General features: G+C 35.4%; 2 long non-coding RNA genes across 3 annotated transcripts; both read right to left on the bottom strand.

Annotated features, from left to right (window-relative positions):
* Window positions 1-108: 108 nt before the first annotated feature.
* Window positions 109-2,675, bottom strand: LOC138856139 (uncharacterized). Its single transcript, XR_011395194.1, has 3 exons — window positions 2,291-2,675; window positions 2,005-2,230; window positions 109-399 (listed from the first exon to the last, which is right to left on the bottom strand). It is a non-coding gene; the product is annotated as an uncharacterized lncRNA (long non-coding RNA).
* A 10,674-nt stretch (window positions 2,676-13,349) lies between these two features.
* On the bottom strand, window positions 13,350-20,909 carry LOC138856138 (uncharacterized). Of its 2 annotated transcripts, none has more exons than XR_011395192.1 (3): window positions 20,595-20,909; window positions 20,305-20,534; window positions 13,350-13,660 (listed from the first exon to the last, which is right to left on the bottom strand). It is a non-coding gene; the product is annotated as an uncharacterized lncRNA (long non-coding RNA). The 2 variants fall into 2 exon arrangements; XR_011395193.1 differs by lacking the exon at window positions 13,350-13,660 and adding an exon at window positions 18,408-18,746.
* Window positions 20,910-22,931: the final 2,022 nt, after the last annotated feature.

Below are 22,931 nucleotides of genomic sequence, written 5' to 3' on the forward strand. Positions count from 1 at the left end.
AATATTTTGTTAGAAGTGGAATTTTTTGTACAAAAAAAGTAATAGTTTTATTAATTTGTTTTAAATTATAAATTTATATATAAGTGCTATTTTATGTTTCTGTTGGTAAAATAACGTTGGACTTGTTAGAGCTTTAAATTAATTAACATTTCACATATTAGTGTTAACACTACAGTTGTCCATTGTCGTCGGCAAAATTAGGAATAGCTTTAATTTAGTGACAGGAACTACTGCAAGACTGCTGCCGTGAAGTCATGTTGTTGTTTAAATAACTCTGCCTAAAAGAACGTGTATATTGTAATATTTGACAGAAGCAGCCTGTCGCCTGTCATCGTCTATGGGTTCAGCGTTTGAGATCCGAACGAATCCGAAGTGATGTATGTATGTGTCAATGTGCAGCTAGAAGATAGCGAAATGAACCGATCAAGCATATGGATTGCTACAATTTCTTTATGGCTACCCAAACAGAGACGTAGCTGCTTACAGCAACCAGTAAAAAGGGTCGTGACACGGCCTTGAAAAATATGCTCTAATGCGGCCAAAGAAGTATTCACTTAAAAAAATAATGAAGTTAACATTTTTCATGTTACCATATAAGCTGCTCTGAGAGTTGTCGACGTTTTTTTTTTACATTCACTAATGAAAAATGAGATCATTCGACGATTCGTTCCAAATTTTGCCAACGTAGCTGTCTCCATGAAGTCACGGAAAATAACAGAGATTTTGAGTGGAATAAATGCTCTTCAATCTCCGGATCAGCGTTTATTTTGGATACGGATAATAGTGGGTATGAAGTAGGAGGGGTGTTATCACAAGTCATTGATGGGTGTGGGATAGTAGTTGCGTATTATAGCCGGAAAATGAGAAAGCCAGAAAGAAATTATTGAGTAACTCAGGAACCCAGAAGGAGAGTTGGCACGGTGGATTGGGAGACTCCAAAGTTATGACTTGGTATCACTAAACCCTTGGAGATATCAAAACAAGGTATTAATTGGGTTGGTTGTTGAAAATCAGCTACGGAATAGATCGCCAACTGTGCCGAGTGTATTGCTGCTAAAGGGCCGAGGTCCAGGAGTCATGGTCAAATGAAGCGGTACAGTTCGGGTGCGCCCTTTGAGCGAATTGGCACGGAGGTAGCTGGTAGCCTATCGTTAAATTAGAAAACAAATATGTTTTGGTAGTCATGGATTATTTCAGTAAATGGCCACAGGTAAACGCAATTCCTAACTAAGAAGCAGAAACAGTAGCGGATGTATTCATCAAAAATTGGGTATCGAGATATGGTGTTCAAATTGAATTACATTCTGACCAATGGAAAAATTTTAAATCAGCTCTAATCCAGGAGATGTTCCAGAAACTGGGTATCCGGTAAATCCGTACAATTGCACTAAATTCGCAGTCCGATGGCATGTTAGAACGATTCAATCGAACTTTGGAAGAACATATGCGGAAAGTTGTGGATAAGTATCAAAAAGATTGGGATACCCATATATCCTTGTTCCTGATGGCTTATCGGTCTGCTGTACATGAAACAAGGGGGCAGACTCCAGTAAGGTTAATTTTTGGCAATAATCTTCGACTACCGATTGATTCAAAATTTTAAATTAACGATAAAATGAAAGCAAAATACGACAAAGGCAATAAACTGTGAGGGTTTTGTTGAACGAGTTTTGGTATTGTATATAACCCGCAACAAAAGGAAGGGGTGTCTCCCAAATTACAGTGTAGTTGACAAGGATCATACCAGGTTATTAAACGACTCAACGGTGTAGATTATCGTAACTAAGAGATACCGGATTGTGAAGCAGACACAGTTCTAATTAGAGTGCTGCTTATTAAATTATATTATTAAACTATAAGCAATAAGTTGTAAACTCGAATAACGAGTAATAAGCGTTAGGTTGTTTAAATTAGAAACAAGAGATAAATGTATAGTAATTAAATTGGGACTTTTATTTAACAATTATGTGATCGAACTCAAGAGTGAGTTATTCGTTACAATACCTTCAGATCGCGATGCCAAGGAAATCGTAATTGTGCCTAAATTTTCGACAGGGTGGAGCCCAGTAAACGAACCTGTCGCCCTTCACGGGCAGCAGCCATTGTCATCTGTCGATTCTATTGTCATTAAGAATGGAAATATTTTTTTGCGGGCATTTAATTGTAATAATCATTATCGAAATGGCATCGCGTAGGTATGTTCGATCTGATGTAGCGAAAGTTTGAGCTCCTGAACGATTTAGAAATTTAATGAGGATGATGAAAACGTAGAAAGCACTTTTTCACTTACCCAGTCAATAACTTAATATGTGTATACATATTTGTGTGTAGTCAATAACTATTCGCCATCTTTAGCTAACATTTATGTGTTATTCATATACAAATTACAAAACAGAACTGTCGAACCACCAAAATAACTGCTCATTGTAAGCAATGGATGGATAGATATATATTTATACATATATTGCTAAACATTAATTTATGAGACACAATACGGCGGCAGACGACAGGACAGGATCTGTAAAATATTAAAGTACACAAGTTCTAATGGGCATAGTTATTTAGAGCAGTTGTCACACAAATTTTATGCACAACCAATTTCACTTTGCACAATTGTTTATGTTTCATTGAAGTTAAAGATAATATGGCGCTACCGTCTAAAAAATATTCATGAAGCTGGCTTCAAGACGGCTTTTGCAGGCAAGAAAATTGTTCTGTCGCTAGGTCGTGCTGTGCAGTCGTCTATGTGTTTAAGGCTTAACAATGCACAGTCTCCTTCGGCAATATTGTTAGGAATACAGATGTTTAGAAATTTTTAATTGCGTGTCGAGATGCTCGGCATCGTCGCCGCATCGTAATGGCACAAGCAGTCACCGACGCATAACCGTAGACCGAATCAGCTGATACGTCCTATCTTATGAGAGCGCAATGTAAATAAACAGTGACCACCGCTTCTTCCGTCCCCTTCAACAATCTCGATTATTTGTAGTAATTAAAAAAAAGAACTTATTCGAAATATTCTTAAAATAGCTCAAAATCACAGTCGGATACGCTTATTAATAAAAAAGTAATCTCTTTTTAATGGTTGGTTTTTAGTTTTAAGCTTTTCGATTATGAAAAATTCTAACTAAAAAACTAGATGTGTGAAAAATCGTGTATACAAATAGAACAATGGCAACATTTGTGAAATGGAAACAGAGGAGAAGAACTGATTTCTGCGTTGCTCCTACGGGCATAACTTTTGACAAATTTGGTTTAATGCGGGCGGTAAGTACGGTAGGGAGGAATGTCGGTGACTGTTTGTGCTATAACGCTATGGCGCCTTCAATATTAAAAATAAATATTCCCGACAAAAGCAAGTCATTTGTTTGCAAAACTATGTCATCAGCTGTTCAAACTTGATCGTCAACTTTTCACTCGACTTAAATGAGGAAATTGATATCAAGACGGCTTTCAGTTCGGGACTACGCTAGTTTAAATTAAGACACCTTGGCTTTGTACCACTTACTTTTATGTAAGAATCTTTGAATTAAATTATAAAATAAAGGATGAACAATAACGGAAAACAAAAAAACAGTCACGTGAAGCACAATACACATAGACCAATGATCCGAAACTCCTCTCTTTGCCTTCTGAGAGAGCTCATGAACTTTCAGTGCTGCCAAAGTAAACCACGAGTTTATGAGCTACTGAACAGATGACAACCAAAACATTGAACCACTAAGAATCCCGCAGAATTAAAATGCAAAATCAGTGGGAAATTTGTGAGATCAGATTTTTTGGTGACTTTTACATATATATCTTATCTTTATTCAAAGAGTTTTAATATAGTTTTGTTTTTAAGAAAGAGCAGGTATTTTGTCGCAGAGTATTGTTTTGCTTAGCAGTACCAATTGTCAACGTTATACATATTTTGGTTAGAATTCCCAGCAAAAGTAATTATGTAAACTTTGACTTCCGAATAAATTATCGAAAAATATTTGTTTATTCAGTATATAAAAACTAATTAATTTAAATGTTAAGCTTATTTAAAACTTGTAAGTGTTTTGAAATTTTAAAATATTTTGTTAAATTTAGTTTTAAAAGTTAATTTTAAATATACACGTTCATATATTTAGACGTCATTTAGGATATTTAGCTCGTTAAACATATTTTAATTATGTAAATTTTTCTGTAAAATGGAAACCGAAAAATACCCAAGAAATATATTAAAAAATCTCTAAACATATTTCTTTACTTGATGGCACCACTTTCAAATGTTATAAAAAATGTGGATTTTGACAGCGCTCTCTCGTAGCAAAGAGTTTCGAATCATTTTATCCAGGGATAATGGGATGCCCAACTCTTTCCAGTATGAGAGCGCCTCAAAAGTAGCGTTTTTTATAACATTTTTCATTGTAGCCAGATCGGAATTTAAATTAAAATACCCATCATTTATTAAGATTAAATATTATTATACATGTATCCGTTAAACATATGCAGAAACTTTTTATACTCTCTTTTTGTGATTTTGTGAAATATTATACAATTGATTTTTGAACTTTCAATACGTAATCAAAAGAATAAATGTATTAGTTCTCAATTAATAAATGTTTTTAAAAATTTTCAATTGAAAATCAATACCACTTAGCATGACATCACAAAAGATATCATCACATACATTTCAATTTCGCGTTTTCTTTCATTTTCATTGTTTTCTAATTTTTGTTAGTGATCGTCAACAGCAGCACAAATCACTCTGTTTACATATTTTTCTGTAGGATTTTAATCTGGCCGTCCCTCTTTTTCCAATTGCTAAACGTCAGACCTACTGAACTTTGACAGTTGCTTGAGTTCAGTAGGTTTTGACGTTTATCAATTGCGCTTTCATTTCCAGTGAGAGACGAGTTGGGCATCTCCTTATCTCTGATTTATCCATGACAGTACACGAGATAGAAGTGCGTACTTCTTTACTGATTAATTGAGAGTGGAGAAAGAAAGAGAGAGAAAGAGTTGTATCGTACATATTACAGGGATAATCGAAATAATAATATGGGGAATAATATTTAATTTATTTCTTCAATTTGCACATTATCATCAGTCAGGTATAGGTAGAGCGGATATTATGGCTTTATGGTAACTGAAATATGAAACAGTCTACATAGTGTATATTTCTGAGGAATAGAGCATCGATCATTGTTTTTAATTTAGTCGTAGCAATTTTCCGGTCATTATTCATATCTAAACCGAATTTTTCACGAAGAAAGTGAAGTAGTGGCAAGGACGCATCCTCCGCAAAATTTACATTGAAGTCACCACCCAGAATCAATGGTATGTGATCATCACCCCGGCCAAATATATCAGCACCGCCATGAGTGTTTTTTTTTGGTTAGGAGATACGTAGATCGCTGCAATGACCATTTCTTTTCCATTTAATATTTTACACTTAAATATCTGGTATCGCTAATATCAGTCAAACTCACTGTACGTGCCGTGAAATTTGTTGCACTTGTATGAAAATGTGGAGTATCGCATTCATTATAAACCGCCTGCTTTGGATTGATTGTTGCAATCACGTTATGCAAATATTTTCGTCATGCTATATACTCTCGATTTCTCTGTTCAGGTGTTTTTGCTGTGCTTTCTGGATTGGATGATTAATTATGCACAATAAGATACCTCAATATCTACCCAAGTATGAAGATGAAGCTTCAGTTAAAATTTGATATCGTACTTTAGCCTTCTTTCGCATTCTATATTCCCGACAACGGTCGGCTGGTGTTATTGGTATTTTGGTTTGTGTTTTTATTGCTGCATTATCACTATAATCAATAAATTGTTCGTGTACTGTATTTTCAACGAGATGTTAGGGCAAATACGACTCCAAAGTTATGACTTGGTGATGGATGTTAGCTTGAACAATAATTAATGAACTATATAAAAATATGATAATGATAATGAATAAAAAAATTTTAATACTTGAGTATGAAAATATTCACGAAACTAAAACCGACTATTGCTCTTGAAATATTTTTTTTGCTATTACATTCATAATACATACATTGCGTAGGATGCAATCCTTTTTCGTGTTCTGTATTCTTGATTACGCTCCGCTCCTAATCAAGCCGTTTTCTAAACACGCATATTTTCCCGATCTTGTAGTTTAGACCACAATTAAATTACTCTCTCGAATTCCATTTACACTCTTACCGAAATATGCACAACAGTGCACGCGGTCAGCTGTATGTGCTTATGTGCTGCAGCCTCTTTAAAAGTATGTACATACGTTCAATGACAAAAATGATAGAATAAGAGATTACGAAAAAATTGTGATTGCAAGGGTTATATTTACATAAGTATAAAACATATTGATTTTGAAGAATCAAGACGACTGAACATTTTGAATACGGCAGTGACATATCAAGCAGCTGATGTACACATCTTCGGTGTAGCCGTACTAAAACCTTTCACCTCATTGAAATTTAAATATTTTGTTAGAAGTGGAATTTTTTGTACAAAAAAAGTAATAGTTTTATTAATTATTTTTAAATTATAAATTTATATATAAGTGCTATTTTATGTTTCTGTTGGTAAAATAACGTTAGACTTGTTAGAGCTTAAAATTAATTTACATTTCACATATTAGTGTTAACACTACAGTTGTCCATTGTCGTCGGCAAAATTAGGAATGGCTTTAATTTAGTGACAGGGACTACTGCAAGACTGCTGCCGTGAAGTCATGTTGTTGTTTAAATAACTCTGCCCAAAAGAACGTGTATATTGTAATATTTGACAGAAGCAGCCTGTCGCCTGTCATCGTCTATGGGTTCAGCGTTTGAGATCCGAACGAATCCGAAGTAATGTATGTATGTGTCAATGTGCAGCTAGAAGATAGCGAAATGAACCGATCAAACATATGGATTGCTACAATTTCTTTATGGCTACCCAAACAGAGACGTAGCTGCTTACAGCAACCAGTAAAAAGGGTCGTGACACGGCCTTGAAAAAATATGCTCTAATGCGGCCAAAGAAGTATTCACTTAAAAAAATAATGAAGTTAACATTTTTCATGTTACCATATAAGCTGCTCTGAGAGTTGTCGACGTTGTTTTTATACATTCACTAATGAAAAATGAGATCATTCGACGATTCGTTCCAAATTTTGCCAACGTAGCTAATAGCCTCCATGAAGTCACGGAAAATAACAGAGATTTTAAATGGAATAAATGCTCTTCAATCTCCGGATCAGCGTTTATTTTGGATACAGATGATAGTGGGTATGAAGTAGGAGGTTTGTTATCACAAGTCATTGATGGGTGTGGGATAGTATATGCGTATTATAGCCGGAAAATGAGAAAGCCAGAAAGAAATTATTGAGTAACTCAGGAACCCAGAAGGAGAGTTGGCACGGTGGATTGGGAGACTCCAAAGTTATGACTTGGTATCACTAAACCCTTGGAGATATTAAAACAAGGTATTAATTGGGTTGGTTGTTGTCAATCAGCTACGGAATAGATCGCCAACTGTGCCGAGTGTATTGCTGCTAAAGGGCCGAGGTCCAGGGAGTCATGGTCAAATGAAGCGGTCCAGTTCGGGTGCGCCCTTTGAGCGAATTGGCACGGATGTAGCTGGTAGCCTATCGGTAAATTAGGAAACAAATATGTTTTGGTAGTCATGGATTATTTCAGTAAATGGCCAGAGGTATACGCAATTCCTAACCAAGAAGCAGAAACAGTAGCGGATGTATTCATCAAAAATTGGGTATCGAGATATGGTGTCCAAATTGAATTTCATTCTGACCAATGGAAAATTTTAAATCAGCTCTAATCCAGGAGATGTTTCAAAAACTGGGTATCCGGTAAATCCGTACAATTGCACTAAATTCGCAGTCCGATGGCATGTTAGAACGATTCAATCGGACTTTGGAAGAACATATGCGGAAAGTTGTGGATAAGTATCAAAAAGATTGGGATACCCATATATCCTTGTTCCTGATGGCTTATCGGTCTGCTGTACATGAAACAAGGGGGCAGACTCCAGTAAGGTTAATTTTTGGTAATATACTTCGACTACCGATTGATTTAAAATTTTAAATTAACGATAAAATGAAAGCAAAATACGGCAAAGGCAATAAACTGTGAGGGTTTTGTTGAACGAGTTTTGGTATTGTATATAACCCGCAACAAAAGGAAGGGGTGTCTCCCAAATTACAGTGTAGTTGACAAGGATCATACCAGGTTATTAAACGACTCAACGGTGTAGATTATCGTAACTAAGAGCTACCGGATTGTGAAGCAAACACAGTTCTAATTAGAGTGCTGCTTATTAAAGAACTATAATCAATAAGTTGTAAACTCGAATAACGAGTAATAAGCGTTAGGTTGTTTAAATTAGAAACAAAAGATAAATGTATAGTAATTAAATTGGGACTTTTATTTAACAATTATGTCATCGAACTCAAGAGTGAGTTATTCGTTACAATACCTTCAGATCGCGATGCCAAAGAAATCGTAATCGTGCCTAAATTTTCGATAGGGTGGAGCCCAGAAAACGAACCTGTCGCCCTTCACGGGCAGCAGCCATTGTCATCTGTCGATTCTATTGTCATTAAGAATGGAAATATTTTTTTGCGGGCATTTAATTGTAATAATCATTATCGAAATGGCATCGCGTAGGTATGTTCGATCTGATGTAGCGAAAGTTTGAGCTCCTGAACGATTTAGAAATTTAATGAGGATGATGAAAACGTAGAAAGCACTTTTTCACTTACCTAGTCAATAACTTAATATGTGTATACATATTTGTGTGTAGTCAATAACTATTCGCCATCTTTAGCTAACATTTATGTGTTATTCATATACAAATTACAAAACAGAACTGTCGAACCACCAAAATAACTGCTCATTGTTAGCAATGGATGGATAGATATATATTTATACATATATTGCTAAACATTAATTTATGAGACACAATACGGCGGCAGACGACAGGACAGGATCTGTAAAATATTAAAGTACACACGTTCTTATGGGCACAGTTATTTAGAGCAGTTGTCACACAAATTTTTTGCACAACCAATTTCACTTTGCACAATTGTTTATGTTTCATTGAAGTTAAAGATAATATGGCGCTACCGTCTACAAAATATTCATGAAGCTGGCTTCAAGACGGCTTTTGCAGGCAAGAAAATTGCCCTGTCGCTAGGTCGTGCTGTGCACTCGTCTATGTGTTTAAGGCTAAACAATGCGCAGTCTACTTCGGCAATATTGTTAGGAATACAGATGTTTAGAAATTTTTAATTGCGTGTCGAGATGCTCGGCATCGTCGCCGCATCGTAATGGCACAAGCAGCCACCGAGGCATAACCGTAGACTGAATCAGCTGATACGTCCTATCTTATGAGAGCGCAATGTAAATAAACAGTGACCACCGCTTCTTCCGTCCCCTTCAACAATCTCGATTATTTGTAGTAATTAAAAAAAGAACTTATTCGAAATATTCTTAAAATAGCTCAAAATCACAGTCGGATACGCTTATTAATAAAAAAGTAAACTCTTTTTAATGGTTGGTTTTTAGTTTTGAGCTTTTCCATTATGAAAAATTCTAACTAAAAAACTAGATGTGTGAAAAATCGTGTATACAAATAGAACAATGGCAACATTTGTGAAATGGAAACAGAGGAGAAGAACTGATTTCTGCGTTGCTCCTACGGGCATAACTTTTGACAAATTTGGTTTAATGCGGGCGGTAAGGACAGTCGGGAGGAATGTCGGTGACTGTTTGTGCTATAACGCTATGGCGCCTGTCATACGTTCAATATTAATTGTGATATTTGGATCGTGATTCATTTTGGTAATTGATGGATGGAGTGAATACTACACGTACAACAAAAATCATAGTCCCGTATTGCGCGGTATATTGCGACGAAAATGGATGATAGAATAAAATCGAACCGACGATAAATTGCCAGAAGCAACTAGACAGCGAGTTCGTAGTTGCCAGAATGTTCCAGACGCAAAGTTTTGTTAAAAATTTACTAAATAAGGGCTACCGGATTGTGCAGCAAACATAGTTCTAATGAGAGTGTTGCCGTGTAAAGAGCAATTAATTTATAGCTTAAAGTTGTAAGCTCGAATAACGAGCAATAAGTGTTAAGTTGTTGGAATTAGAAATATAGATATAGCATTAAATTGGGACTTTAAAATAACAATTCAGTGGTCCAACTCAGGAGTGAGCTACAAGGTAGGCTACTTATCGATAAATCCGTTACAATTTATTAACGTTAAGCAGTCCCTTATCGATACTGTTCCATGAAAGCTGCAAAACTATCGATAGTCGGATAATTTCGATAGTTTAATCCTTGAAGTCTACTTACTAGCTTTCAAGTTGATCACACCAACTACTTGTAAAAATAGATTTAAATTGACAGCCGTGACGTATGCTGCAAGCATAATGATAATAAATAATAATTTAAAGATGCCGTTGTTATGGAAACAACTCAAAATTTTTAAAACTTTTATACGAAGTTTCTAATGTAATGGATTGATATACTTATATTTTGATATCAATCCATAGATATATCAAAAAATTAATATTCCCGACAAAAGCAAGTCATTTGTTTGCAAAACTATGTCATCAGCTGTTCAAACTTGATCGTCAACTTATCACTCGACTTAAATGAGGAAATTGATATCAAGACGGATTTCAAGTTCGAAAAGTTAGAGTGTGGTAATGAAAAAGTGTGAGTGTATTGCAACTTTAAAGAAAATTTCTTGACCGCGTAACGTTCGGGCTACGCTAGTTTAAATTAAGACACCTTGGCTTTATACCACTTACTCTTATGTAAGAATCTTTGAATTAAATTATAAACCAAAGGATGAACAATAACGAAAAACAAAAAAACAGTCACGTGAAGCACAATACACATAGATAAAATGATCCGAAACTCCTCTCTTTGCCTTCTGAGAGAGCTCATGAACTTTCAGTGCTGCCAATGTAAACCACGAGTTCATGAGCTACTGAACACCAAAACATTGAACTACCACTAAGAATCCCGCAGAATTAAAATGCAAAATCAGTGGGAAATTTGTGAGATCAGATTTTTTGGTGACTTTTACATATATATCTTATCTTTATTCAAAGAGTTTTAATATAGTTTTGTTTTTAAGAAAGAGCAGGTATTTTGTCGCAGAGTATTGTTTTGCTTAGCAGTACCAATTGTCAACGTTATACATATTTTGGTTAGAATTCCCAGCAAATGTAATTATGTACACTTTGACTTCCGAATAAATTATCGAAAGATATTTGTTTATTCAGTATATAAAAACTAATTAATGTAAATGTAAAGCTTATTTAAAACTTGTAAGTGTTTTGAAATTTTAAAATATTTTGTTAAATTTAGTTTTAAAAGTTAATTTTAAAAATATTTTGTGATTAAAATATACACGTTCATATATTTAGACGTCATTAAGGATATTTAGCTCGTTAAACTTATTTTAATTATGTAAATTTTACTGTACCTAGCTGCTCTAACCGAAAAATACTTAAGAAATATATTAAAAAATCTCTAAACATATTTCTTTACTTGATGGCACCACTGTCAAATGTTATAAAAAATGTGGATTTTGACAACGCTCTCTCGAAGCAAAGAGTTATCCATGAGAGTACACGTGATAGAAGTGCGTACTTCTTTACTGATTAATTGACAGTGGGGAAAGAAAGAGAGAGAAAGAGTTGTATCGTACATATTACAGGGATAATCGAAATAATAATATGGGGAATACAAATTTAATATTTAATTTATTTCTTCAATTTGCACATTATCATCAGTCAGGTATAGGTATAGCGGATATTATGGCTTTATGGTAACTGAAATATGAAACAGTCTACATAGTGTATATTTCTGAAGAATAGAGCATCGGTCATTGTTTTTAATTTAGTCGTGGCAATTTTCCGGTCATTATTCATATCTAAACCAAATTTTTAACGAAGAAAGTGAAGTAGTGGCAAGGACGCATCCTCCGCAAAATTTACATTGAAGTCACAACCCAGAATCAATGGTATGTGATCATCACCCCGGCCAAATATATCAGCACCGCCATGAATGTTTTTTTTTTTGGTTAGGAGATATGTAGATCGCTGCAATGACGATTTCTTTTCCATTTAATATTTTATACTTAAATATCTGGTATCGCTAATATCAGTCAAACTCACTGTACGTGCCGTGAATTTTGTTGCACTTGTATGAAAATGTGGAGTATCGCACTTATTCTAAAGCGCCTGCTTTGGATTGATTGTTGCAATCACGTTCTGCAAATATTTTCGTCATGCCATATACTCTCGATTTCTCTGTTCAGGTGGTTTTGCTGTGCTTTCTGGATTGGATGATTAATTATGCACAATAAGATACCTCAATATCTACCCAAGTATGAAGATGAAGCTTCAGTTAAAATTTGATATCGTACTTTAGCCTTCTTTCGCATTCTATATTCCCGACAACGGTCGGCTGGTGTTATTGGTATTTTGTTTTGTGCTTTTATTGCTGCATTATCACTATAATCAATAAATTGTTCGCGTACTGTATTTTCAACGAGATGTTAGGGCAAACACGACTCTTGGTGGTGGATGTCAGCTTGAACAATAATTAATGAACTATATATAAATGAATAAAAAAATTTGAATACTTGAGTATGAAAATATTCACGAAACTAAAACCAACTATTACCCCTTGAAATATTTTTATTTGCGATTACATTCATAATACATACATTGCGTAGGATGCAATCCTTTTTTCGTGCTCTGTATTCTCGATTACGCTCCGCTCCTAATTTAGCCGTTTTCTAAACACGTATATTTTCCCGAACTTGTAGTTTAGACAACAATTAAATTACTCTGCGTATAATAATTTAATGGATTACTTTCGTAATTATTTGTTTTTCAGATTTTATAAAAGTAAACCTCTTACGCAACACAAAATATTACAACTCGAATTCCATTTACACTCTTACCGAAATATGCACAACAGAGCTCGCGGTCAGCTGTATGTACTTATGTGCTGCAGCCTCTTTAAAAGTATGTACATACGTTCAATGACAAAAATGATAGAATACAAGATTACGAAAAAATTGTGATTGCGAAGGTTATATTTACATAAGTATAAAACATACTGATTTTGAAAATTCAAGACGACTGAACATTTTGAATACGGCAGTGACATATCAAGCAGCTGATGTACACAACTTCGGTGTAGCCGTACTAAAACCTTTCACCTCATTGAAATTGAAATATTTTGTTAGAAGTGGAATTTTTTGTACAAAAAAAGTAATAGTTTTATTAATTTGTTTTAAATTATAAATTTATATATAAGTGCTATTTTATGTTTTTTGTTGGTAAAGCAACGTTAGACTTGTTAGAGCTTTAAATTAAAATACATTTCACATATTAGTGTTAACACTACAGTTGTCCATTGTCGTCGGCAAAATTAGGAATGGCTTTAATTTAGTGACAGGGACTACTGCAAGACTGCTGCCGTGAAGTCATGTTGTTGTTTAAATAACTGTGCCCAAAAGAACGTGTGTATTGTAATATTTAACAGAAGCAGCCAGTCGCCTGTCATCGTCTATGGGTTCAGCATTTGAGATCCGAACGAATCCGAAGTGATGTATGTATGTGTCAATGTGCAGCTAGAAGATAGCGAAATGAACCGATCAAACATATGGATTGCTACAATTTCTTTATGGCTACCCAAACAGAGACGTAGCTGCTTACAGCAACCAGTAAAAAGGGTCGTGACACGGCCTTGAAAAAATATGCTCTAATACGGCCAAAGAAGTATTCACTTAAAAAAATAATGAAGTTAACATTTTTCATGTTACCATATAAGTTGCTCTGAGAGTTGTCGACGTTGTTTTTATACATTCACTAATGAAAAATGAGATCATTCGACGATTCGTTCCAAATTTTGCCAACGTAGCTAATAGCCTCCATGGAGTCACGGAAAATAACAGAGATTTTGAGTGGAATAAATGCTCTTCAATCTCCGGATCAGCGTTTATTTTGGATACAGATGATAGTGGGTATGAAGTAGGAGAGGTGTTATCACAAGTCATTGATGGGTGTGGGATAGTAGTTGCGTATTATAGCCGGAAAATGAGAAAGCCAGAAAGAAATTATTGAGTAACTCAGGAACCCAGAAGGAGAGTTGGCACGGTGGATTGGGAGACACCAAAGTTATGACTTGGTATCACTAAACCCTTGGAGATATTAAAACAAGGTATTAATTGGGTTGGTTGTTGTCAATCAGCTACGGAATAGATCGCCAACTGTGCCGAGTGTATTGCTGCTAAAGGGCCGAGGTTCAGGAGTCATGGTCAAATGAAGCGGTACAGTTCGGGTGCGCCCTTTGAGCGAATTGGCACGGATGTACCTGGTAGCCTATCGGTAAATTAGGAACCAAATATGTTTTGGTAGTCATGGATTATTTAAACTACTCTTTTTAATGGTTGGTTTTTAGTTTTGAGCTTTTCCATTATGAAAAATGATAACTAAACAAGTAAGGAAGGGCTAAGTTCGGATGTAACCGAACATTTTATACTCTCGCAAAGTCAAATGGTATACTCGTTTGAGATTTCTTTGTGGATTGACTGATATTTTCGGTAGAAGGTCAACTATAGGCACTGGGGTCCACATATTTAGTACTTAGGGGTTTGAACAGTTTTGGTTCGATTTAGACAATTTTTGGCCACAAGGTGGCATACTTTAATTGCATTATTCACGCAAAGTTTTAGCCCGATATAATCATTGTTACCTGATTTGCATAGTGGAAAGTGAAAGAATCAGATGGAATTGAAAATGGTGTTACATGGGAAGTAAGCGTGGTTGTAGTCCGATTTCGCCCATTGTCGCACTATGACATAGAAACATGAAAAGAACGTTACGCACCGAATTTGGTTGAAATCGGTTAAGCAGATCTCAAGATATGGGTTTTCACCTAAAAGTGGGCTGTGCCACGCCCACTGACTAATTTTGTACGCGGTTCCTATAAAGCCAATTTATACCATCTCAGAGATAAAATTTAATGTCTATCTCTGGCGTGTTTAGTGCTTGATTTATCGCGCTTTTAGTAGTTTTTAACAGTACCGTTATAGGGGGAGTGGGCGGAGTTGCCACCCGATTTCAACTATTTTCACACCGTCAATAGAAGTGTTAAAAACATTTGCTTCTAGTGAATTTTGTTATTATAGCATTAGCGGTTTAGGAGATATGCACATTAAACCTATTTGAGGCGGGATCACGCCCACTTTTAAAAAAAAAGGTTTAACTGCAGATGCCCCTCCCTAATGTGATCCTGTGTACCAAATAACAGTCTTGTATCTTATTGCGGAGCTTAGTTATGGCAAGTTAATTGTTTTTGATTAATGGCATTTTGTGGGCGTGGCAGTGGTCCGATTACGCCCATCTGCAATAGCAACCGTCTCACGGTACCAAGAAACATGTCTACAAAGTTTCATAAAGATATCTCAATTTTTACTCAAGTTAGAGCTTGCACGGACGGACGGACGGACGGACAGACGGACGGACAGACAGTCACCTGGATTTCAACTCGTATCTTCATCCTGCTCATTTATATATACATAACCGTATATCTAACTCGATTAGTTTTAGGTGATACAAACAACCGTTAGGTGAACAAAACTATTATACTCTGTAGCAACAGGTTGCGAGAGTATAAAAACTAGATGTGTGAAAAATCGTGTATACAAATAGACCAATGGCAATATTGGTGAAATTGAAACAAAGGAGAAGAACTGATTTCTGCGTTGCTCCTACGGGCATAACTTTTGAAAAATTTGGTTTAATACGGGCGGTAAGTACGGCAAGGAGGAATGTCGGTGACTGTTTGTGCTATAACGCTATGACGCCTGTCATACGTTCAATATTAATTGTGATATTTGGATCGTGATTCATTTTGGTAATTGATGGATAACGAGTGAATACTACACGTACAACAAATATCATAGTCCCGTACTGCGCGGTATATTGCGACGAAAACGGATGATAGAACAAAATCGAACCGACGATAAATTGCCAGAAGCAACTAGACAGCGAGTTCGTAGTTGCAAGATTGTTCTAGAGGCAAAGTTTTGTTAAAAATTTAATAATATAAGGGCTACCGGTTTGTGCAGCAAACATAGTTCTAATGAGAGTGTTGCCGTGTAAAACGCAATTAATTTATAGCCAAAAGTTGTAAGCTCGAATAACGAACACTAAGTGTTAAGTTGTTGGAATTAGAAATATACATAAGTGTATAGCATTACAATGGGACTTTAATATAACAATTCAGTGATCGAACTCAAGAGTGAGTTACAAGGTAGGCTACTTATCGAGAAATCCGTTACAATTTATTAACGTAAAGCAGTCCCTTATCGATATTGTTCCAATAGAGCTGCGAAACTATCTATAGACGGATAATTCGATAATTTTGTTAGTTTGACCCTTGAAATCTACTTACTAGCTTTCAAGTTGATCACACGAGCTACTTGTAAAAATGGATTTATATTGACAGCTGTGACGGATGCTGCAAACAACATGATAATTAATAATAGTTTCAAGATGCCGTTGTTATGGAAATAGCTCAAAATTCTTCAAAATTTGAACGAAGCTTCTAATGTAATGGATTGATATACTTATATTTTGATATAAATCCATGAATATAACGAAATATTAATATTCCCGACAACATGTCATTTGTTTGCAAAACTATGTGATCAGCTGTTCAAACTTGATCGTCAGCTTGCCACTCGACTTAAATGAGGAAATTGATATCAAGACGGCTTTCAAGTTCGAAGAGTGAGTGTGTGGTAATAGAAAAGTGTGAGTGTATTACAACTTAAAAGAAATTTCTTGATCGCGTAACGTTCGGGTTAAGCTAGTTTAAATTAAGAAACCTTGGCTTCATACCCCTCACTTTTATATAAGAATCTTTGAATGTATTTCTAAACCAAAACATGAACAATAACGCAAAAAAACAAAGTCGCGTGAAGCACAGTACACGTGATAGATGTGAAGAATATTTTATATTTATAACTGAAATATGAAACAGTCTAAATAGTGTAGATTTCTGAAGAATAGAGCATCAATCGTTGTTTTTGATTTAGTCGTGGCAATTTTCCGGTCACTATTCATATCTAAACCGATATGTGATCGTCACCCCCGCCAAGAATATCAGCACCGCCATGAATGTACATAACCAACAAACTCTGTATGAAATACATGATATCCTCAACATTTTTTGGTTAGGAGATACGTAGATCGCTGCGATGACCATTTCTTTTCCATTTAATATTTTACATTAAAATATCGGGTATCGCTAATATCAGTTAAACTCACTGTACGTGCCGTGAAATTTGTTGCACTTGTATGAAAATGTGGAGTATCGCATTCATTATAAACCGCCTGCTTTGGACTGATTGTTGCAATCACGTTCTGCAAATATTTCCGTCATGCTATATACTCTCGACTTCTCTGTTCAGGTGTTTTTGCTGTGCTTTCTGGATTGGATGATTAATTATGCACAATAAGATATCTCAATATCTAGCCAAGTATGAAGATGAAGCTTCAGTTATAATTTGATATCATATTTTAGCCTTATTTCACATTCTATATTCCCGACAACGGTCGGCTGGTGTTATTGGTATATTGGTTTGTGTTTTTATTGCTGCATTATCACTATAATCAATAAATTGTTCGTGTACTGTATTTTCAACGAGATGTTAGGGCAACTACGACTCTTGGTGATGGATGTCAGCTTGAACAATAATTAATGAACTATATAAAAATATAAAAGAATAAAAAAATCTGAATACTTGAGTATGAAAATATTCACGGAACTAAAACCGACTATTGCCCCTTGAAATATTTTTATTTGCGATTACATTCATAATACATATATTGCGCAGGATGCAATCCTTTTTTCGTGCTCTGTTTTCTCGATTACGCTCCGCTTCTAATTTAGCCGTTTTTAAACACGCATATTTTCCCGATCTTGTTGTTTAAACAACAATTAAATTACTCTGCGTATAATAATTTAATGGAATACTTACGTAATTATTTGTTTTTCAGATTTTATAAAAGTAAAATTCTCACTCAACACAAAATATTACAACTCGAATTCCATTCACACTCTTACCGAAATGTGCACAACAGTGCACGCGGTCAGCTGTGCGAAGGTTGTATTTACATAAGTATTAAACATACTGATTTTGAAAATTCAAGACGATTGAACATTTTGAATACGGCAGTGACATATCAAGCAGCTGATGTACACAACTTCGGTGTAGCCGTACTAAAACCTTTCACCTTGAAATTTAAATATTTTGTTAGAAGTGGAATTTGTTGTACAAAAAAAAGTAATAGTTTTATTTAATGGTTTCAAATTATAAATTTATATATAAGTGCTATTTTATGTTTCTGTTGGTAAAATAACGTTAGACTTTTTAGAGCTTTAAATTAATTTACATTTCACATATTAGTGTTAACACTACAGTTGTCCATTGTCGTCGGCAAAATTAGGAATGGCTTTAATTTAGTGACAGGGACTACTGCAAGACTGCTGCCGTGAAGTCATGTTGTTGTTTAAATAACTGTGCCCAAAAGAACGTGTGTATTGTAATATTTAACAGAAGCAGCCTGTCGCCTGTCATCGTCTATGGGTTCAGCGTTTGAGATCCGAACGAATCCGAAGTAATGTATGTATGTGTCAATGTGCAGCTAGAAGATAGCGAAATGAACCGATCAAACATATGGATTGCTACAATTTCTTTATGGCTACCCAAACAGAGACGTAACTGCTTACAGCAACCAGTAAAAAGGGTCGTGACACGGCCTCGAAAAATCGCTCTAATGCGGCCAAAGAAGTATTCACTTAAAAAAATAATGAAGTTAACAGTTTTCATGTTATCAAATAATATAAACTGCTCTAAGAGTTGGCGTCATTTTTTTTTTATACATTCACTAATGAAAAATGAGATCATTCGACGATTCGTTCCAAATTTTGCCAACGTAGCTAATAGCCTCACTGATGTCACGGAAAATAACAGAGATTTTGAGTGGAATAAATGCTCTTCAATCTCCGGATCAGCGTTTATTTTGGATAGTAGGGGGGTGTTATCACAAGTCATTGATGGGTGTGGGATAGTAGTTGCGTATTATAGCCGGAAAATGAGAAAGCCAGAAAGAAATTATTGAGTAACACAGAAGGAGAGTTGACACGGTGGATTGGGATACTCCAAAATTATGACTTGGTATCACTAAACCCCGGAGATATTAAAACAAGGTATTAATTGGGTTGGTTGTTGTCAATCAGCTACGGAATAGATCACCAACTGTGCCGAGTGTATTGCTGCTAAAGGGCCGAGGTCCAGGAGTCATGGTCAAATGAAGCGGTATAGTTCGGGTGCGGCCTTTGAGCGAATTGGCACGGATGTAGCTGGTAGCCTATCGGTAAATTAGGAAACCAATGTGTTTTGGTAGTCATGGATTATTTCAGTAAATGGCCAGAGGTATATGCAATTCCTAACCAAGAAGCAGAAACAGTAGCGGATGTATTCATCAAAATTTGGGTATCGAGATATGGTGTTCAAATTGAATTACATTCTGACCAATGGAAAACTTTTAAATCAGCTCTAATCCATGGGTGTCCGGTAAATCCGTACAATTGCACTAAATTCGCAGTCCGATGGCATGGTAGAACGATTCAATCGAACTTTGGAAGAATATATGCGGAAAGTTATGGATAAGTACCAAAAAGATTGGGATACCCATATATCCTTGTTCCTGATGGCTTATCGGTCTGCTGTACATGAAACAACGCGGCAGACTCCAGCAAGGTTAATTTTTGGTAATAATCTTCGACTACCGATTGATTTAAAATTTTAAATTAACGATAAAATGAAAGCAAAATACGACAAAGGCAATAAACTGTAAGGGTTTTGTTGAACGAGTTTTGGTATTGTATATAACCCGCAACAAAAGGAAGGGGTGTCTCCCAAATTATAGTGTAGTTGACAAGGATCATACCAGGTTATTAAACGACTGAACGGTGTAAATTATAGTAAATAAGAGCTACCAGATTGTGAAGCAAACACAGTTCTAATTAGAGTGCTGCTTATTAAAGAACTATAAGCAATAAGTTGTAAACTCGAATAACGAGTAATAAGCGTTAGGTTGTTTAAATTAGAAAAAAAAGATAAGTGTATAGTCATTAAATTGAGACTTTTATTTAGCAATTATGTGATCGAACTCAAGAGTGAGTTATTCGTTACAATACCTTCAGATCGCGATGCCAAAGAAATCGTAATTGTGCCTAAATTTTCGATAGGGTGGAGCCCAGAAACCGAACCTCTCGCCCTTCACGGGCAGCAGCCATTGCCATCTGTCGATTCTATTGTCATTAAGAATGGGAATATTTTTGTGCGGGCATTTAATGTCATGTAATAATCATTATCGAAATGGCATCGCGTAGGTATTATTGATTTGATGTAGCGAAAGTTTGAGCTCCTGAATGATTTAGAAATTTAATGAGGATGATGAAAACGTAGAAAGCACTTTTTCACTTACCCAGTCAATAACTTAATATGTGTATACATATTTGTGTGTAGTCAATAACTATTCGCCATCTTTAGCTAACATTTATGTTTTATTCATATACAAAATACAAAACAGAACTGTCATACCACCAAAATAACTGCTCATTGTAAGCAATGGATGGAAAGATATATATTTAGGCATATATTGCTAAACATTACTTTATAAGACACAATACGGCGGCAGACGACACGACAGGATCTGTAAAATATTAAAATACACACGTTCTTATGGGCACAGTTATATAGAGCAGTTGTCACTGTCGCCAAATCAAAACTATTTCTAATTTGCCTACGACAATGAGCAGCTGTAGGGTTGCCACTAATATGTGAAATGTAAAATTACTCAAGGCTCTAACAAGTTTAACGTTATCTTACCAAGAGAAGCATAAAATAGCTCTGACATATCATTTGTACTTACAAATTTTTTGCACAAGCAATTTCACTTTGCACAATTTTTTATGTTTCATTGAAGTTAAAGATAATATGGCGCTACCGTCTACAAAATATTCATGAAGCTGGCTTCAAGACGGCTTTTGCAGGCAAGAAAATTGCCCTGTCGCTAGGTCGTGCTGTGCAGTCGTCTATGTGTTTAAGGCTTAACAATGTGCAGTCTCCTTCGGCAATATTGTTAGGAATACAGATGTTTAGAAATTTTTAATTGCCTGTCGAGATGCTCGGCATCGTCGCCGCATCGTAATGGCACAAGCAGTCACCGACGCATAACCGTAGACCGAATCAGCTGATACGACCTATCTTATGTGCTTATGAAATGTAAATAAACAGTCACCACCGCTTCTTCCGTCCCCTTCAACAATCTCGATTATTTGTAGTAATTAAATAAAGAACTTATTCGAAATATTCTTAAAATAGCTCAAAATCACAGTCGGATACGCTTATTAATAAAAAGGTAAACCGTTTTTAATGGTTGGTTTTTAGTTTTGAGCTTTTTCATTATGAAAACTTATAACTAAAAAACTAGATGTGTGAGAAATCGTGTATACAAATGGAACAATGGCAATATTGGTGAAATTGAAACAAAGGAGAAGAACTGATTTCTGCGTTGCTCCTACGGGCATAACTTTTGACAAATTTAGTTTAATACGTGCGGTAAGTACGGTATAGAGGAATGTCGGTGACTGTTTGTGCTATATCGCTATGGCGCCTGTCATACGTTCAATATTAATTGTGATATTTGGATCGTGATTCATTTTTGTAATTGATAGATAACGAGTGAATACTACACGTACAACAAATATCATAGTCCCGTATTGCGCGGTATATTGCGACGAAAATGGATGATAGAACAAAATCGAACCGACGATAAATTGCCAGAAGCAACTAGACAGCGAGTTCGTAGTTGCCAGAATGTTCTAGAGGCAAAGTTTTGTTAAAAATTTACTATATAAGGGCTACCGGATTGTGCAGCAAACATAGTTCTAATGAGAGTGTTCCAGTGTTAAGAGCAATTAATTTATAGCCAAAAGTTTTAACCTCGAATAACGAGCAATAAGTGTTAAGTTGTTGGAATTAGAAATATAGATATGTGTATAGTATTAAAATGGGACTTGAATATAACAATTCAGTGATCGAACTCAAGAGTGAGTTACAAGGTAGGCTACTTATCGAAAAATCCGTTACAATTTATTAACGTAAGGCAGTCCCTTAATGATACTGTTCCAATGGAGCTGCAAAACTATCTTACTAGCTTTCAGGTTGATCACACGAACTTCTTGTAAAAATGGATTTATATTGACAGCCGTGTCGTATGCTGCAAACAACATGATAATCAATAATAGTTTCAAGATGCCGTTGTTATGGAAATAGCTCAAAATTTGAACGAAGCTTCTAATGTAATGGATTGATATACTTATATTTTGATATAAATCCATGAATATAACGAAATATTAATATTCCCGACAACAGCATGTCATTTGTTTGCAAAACTATGTGATCAGCTGTTCAAACTTGATCGTCAGCTTGCCACTCGACTTAAATGAGGAAATTTATATCAAGACGGCTTTCAAGTTCGAAGAGTGAGTGTGTGGTAATAGAAAAGTGTGAGTGTATTACAACTTAAAAGAAATTTCTTGATCGCGTAACGTTCGGGTTAAGCTAGTTGAAATTAAGAAACCTTGGCTTCATACCCCTCACTTTTATATAAGAATCTTTGAATGTATTTCTAAACCAAAACATGAACAATAACGCAAAAAAAAAAGTCGCGTGAAGCACAGTACACGTGATAGATGTGAAGAGTATACAAATTTAATATATAATTTATTTCTCCAATTTTCACATTATCTTCAGTCAG

This window comes from Bactrocera oleae, chromosome 3, assembly GCF_042242935.1.
Source record: "Bactrocera oleae isolate idBacOlea1 chromosome 3, idBacOlea1, whole genome shotgun sequence".
NCBI lineage: Eukaryota > Metazoa > Arthropoda > Insecta > Diptera > Tephritidae > Bactrocera > Bactrocera oleae.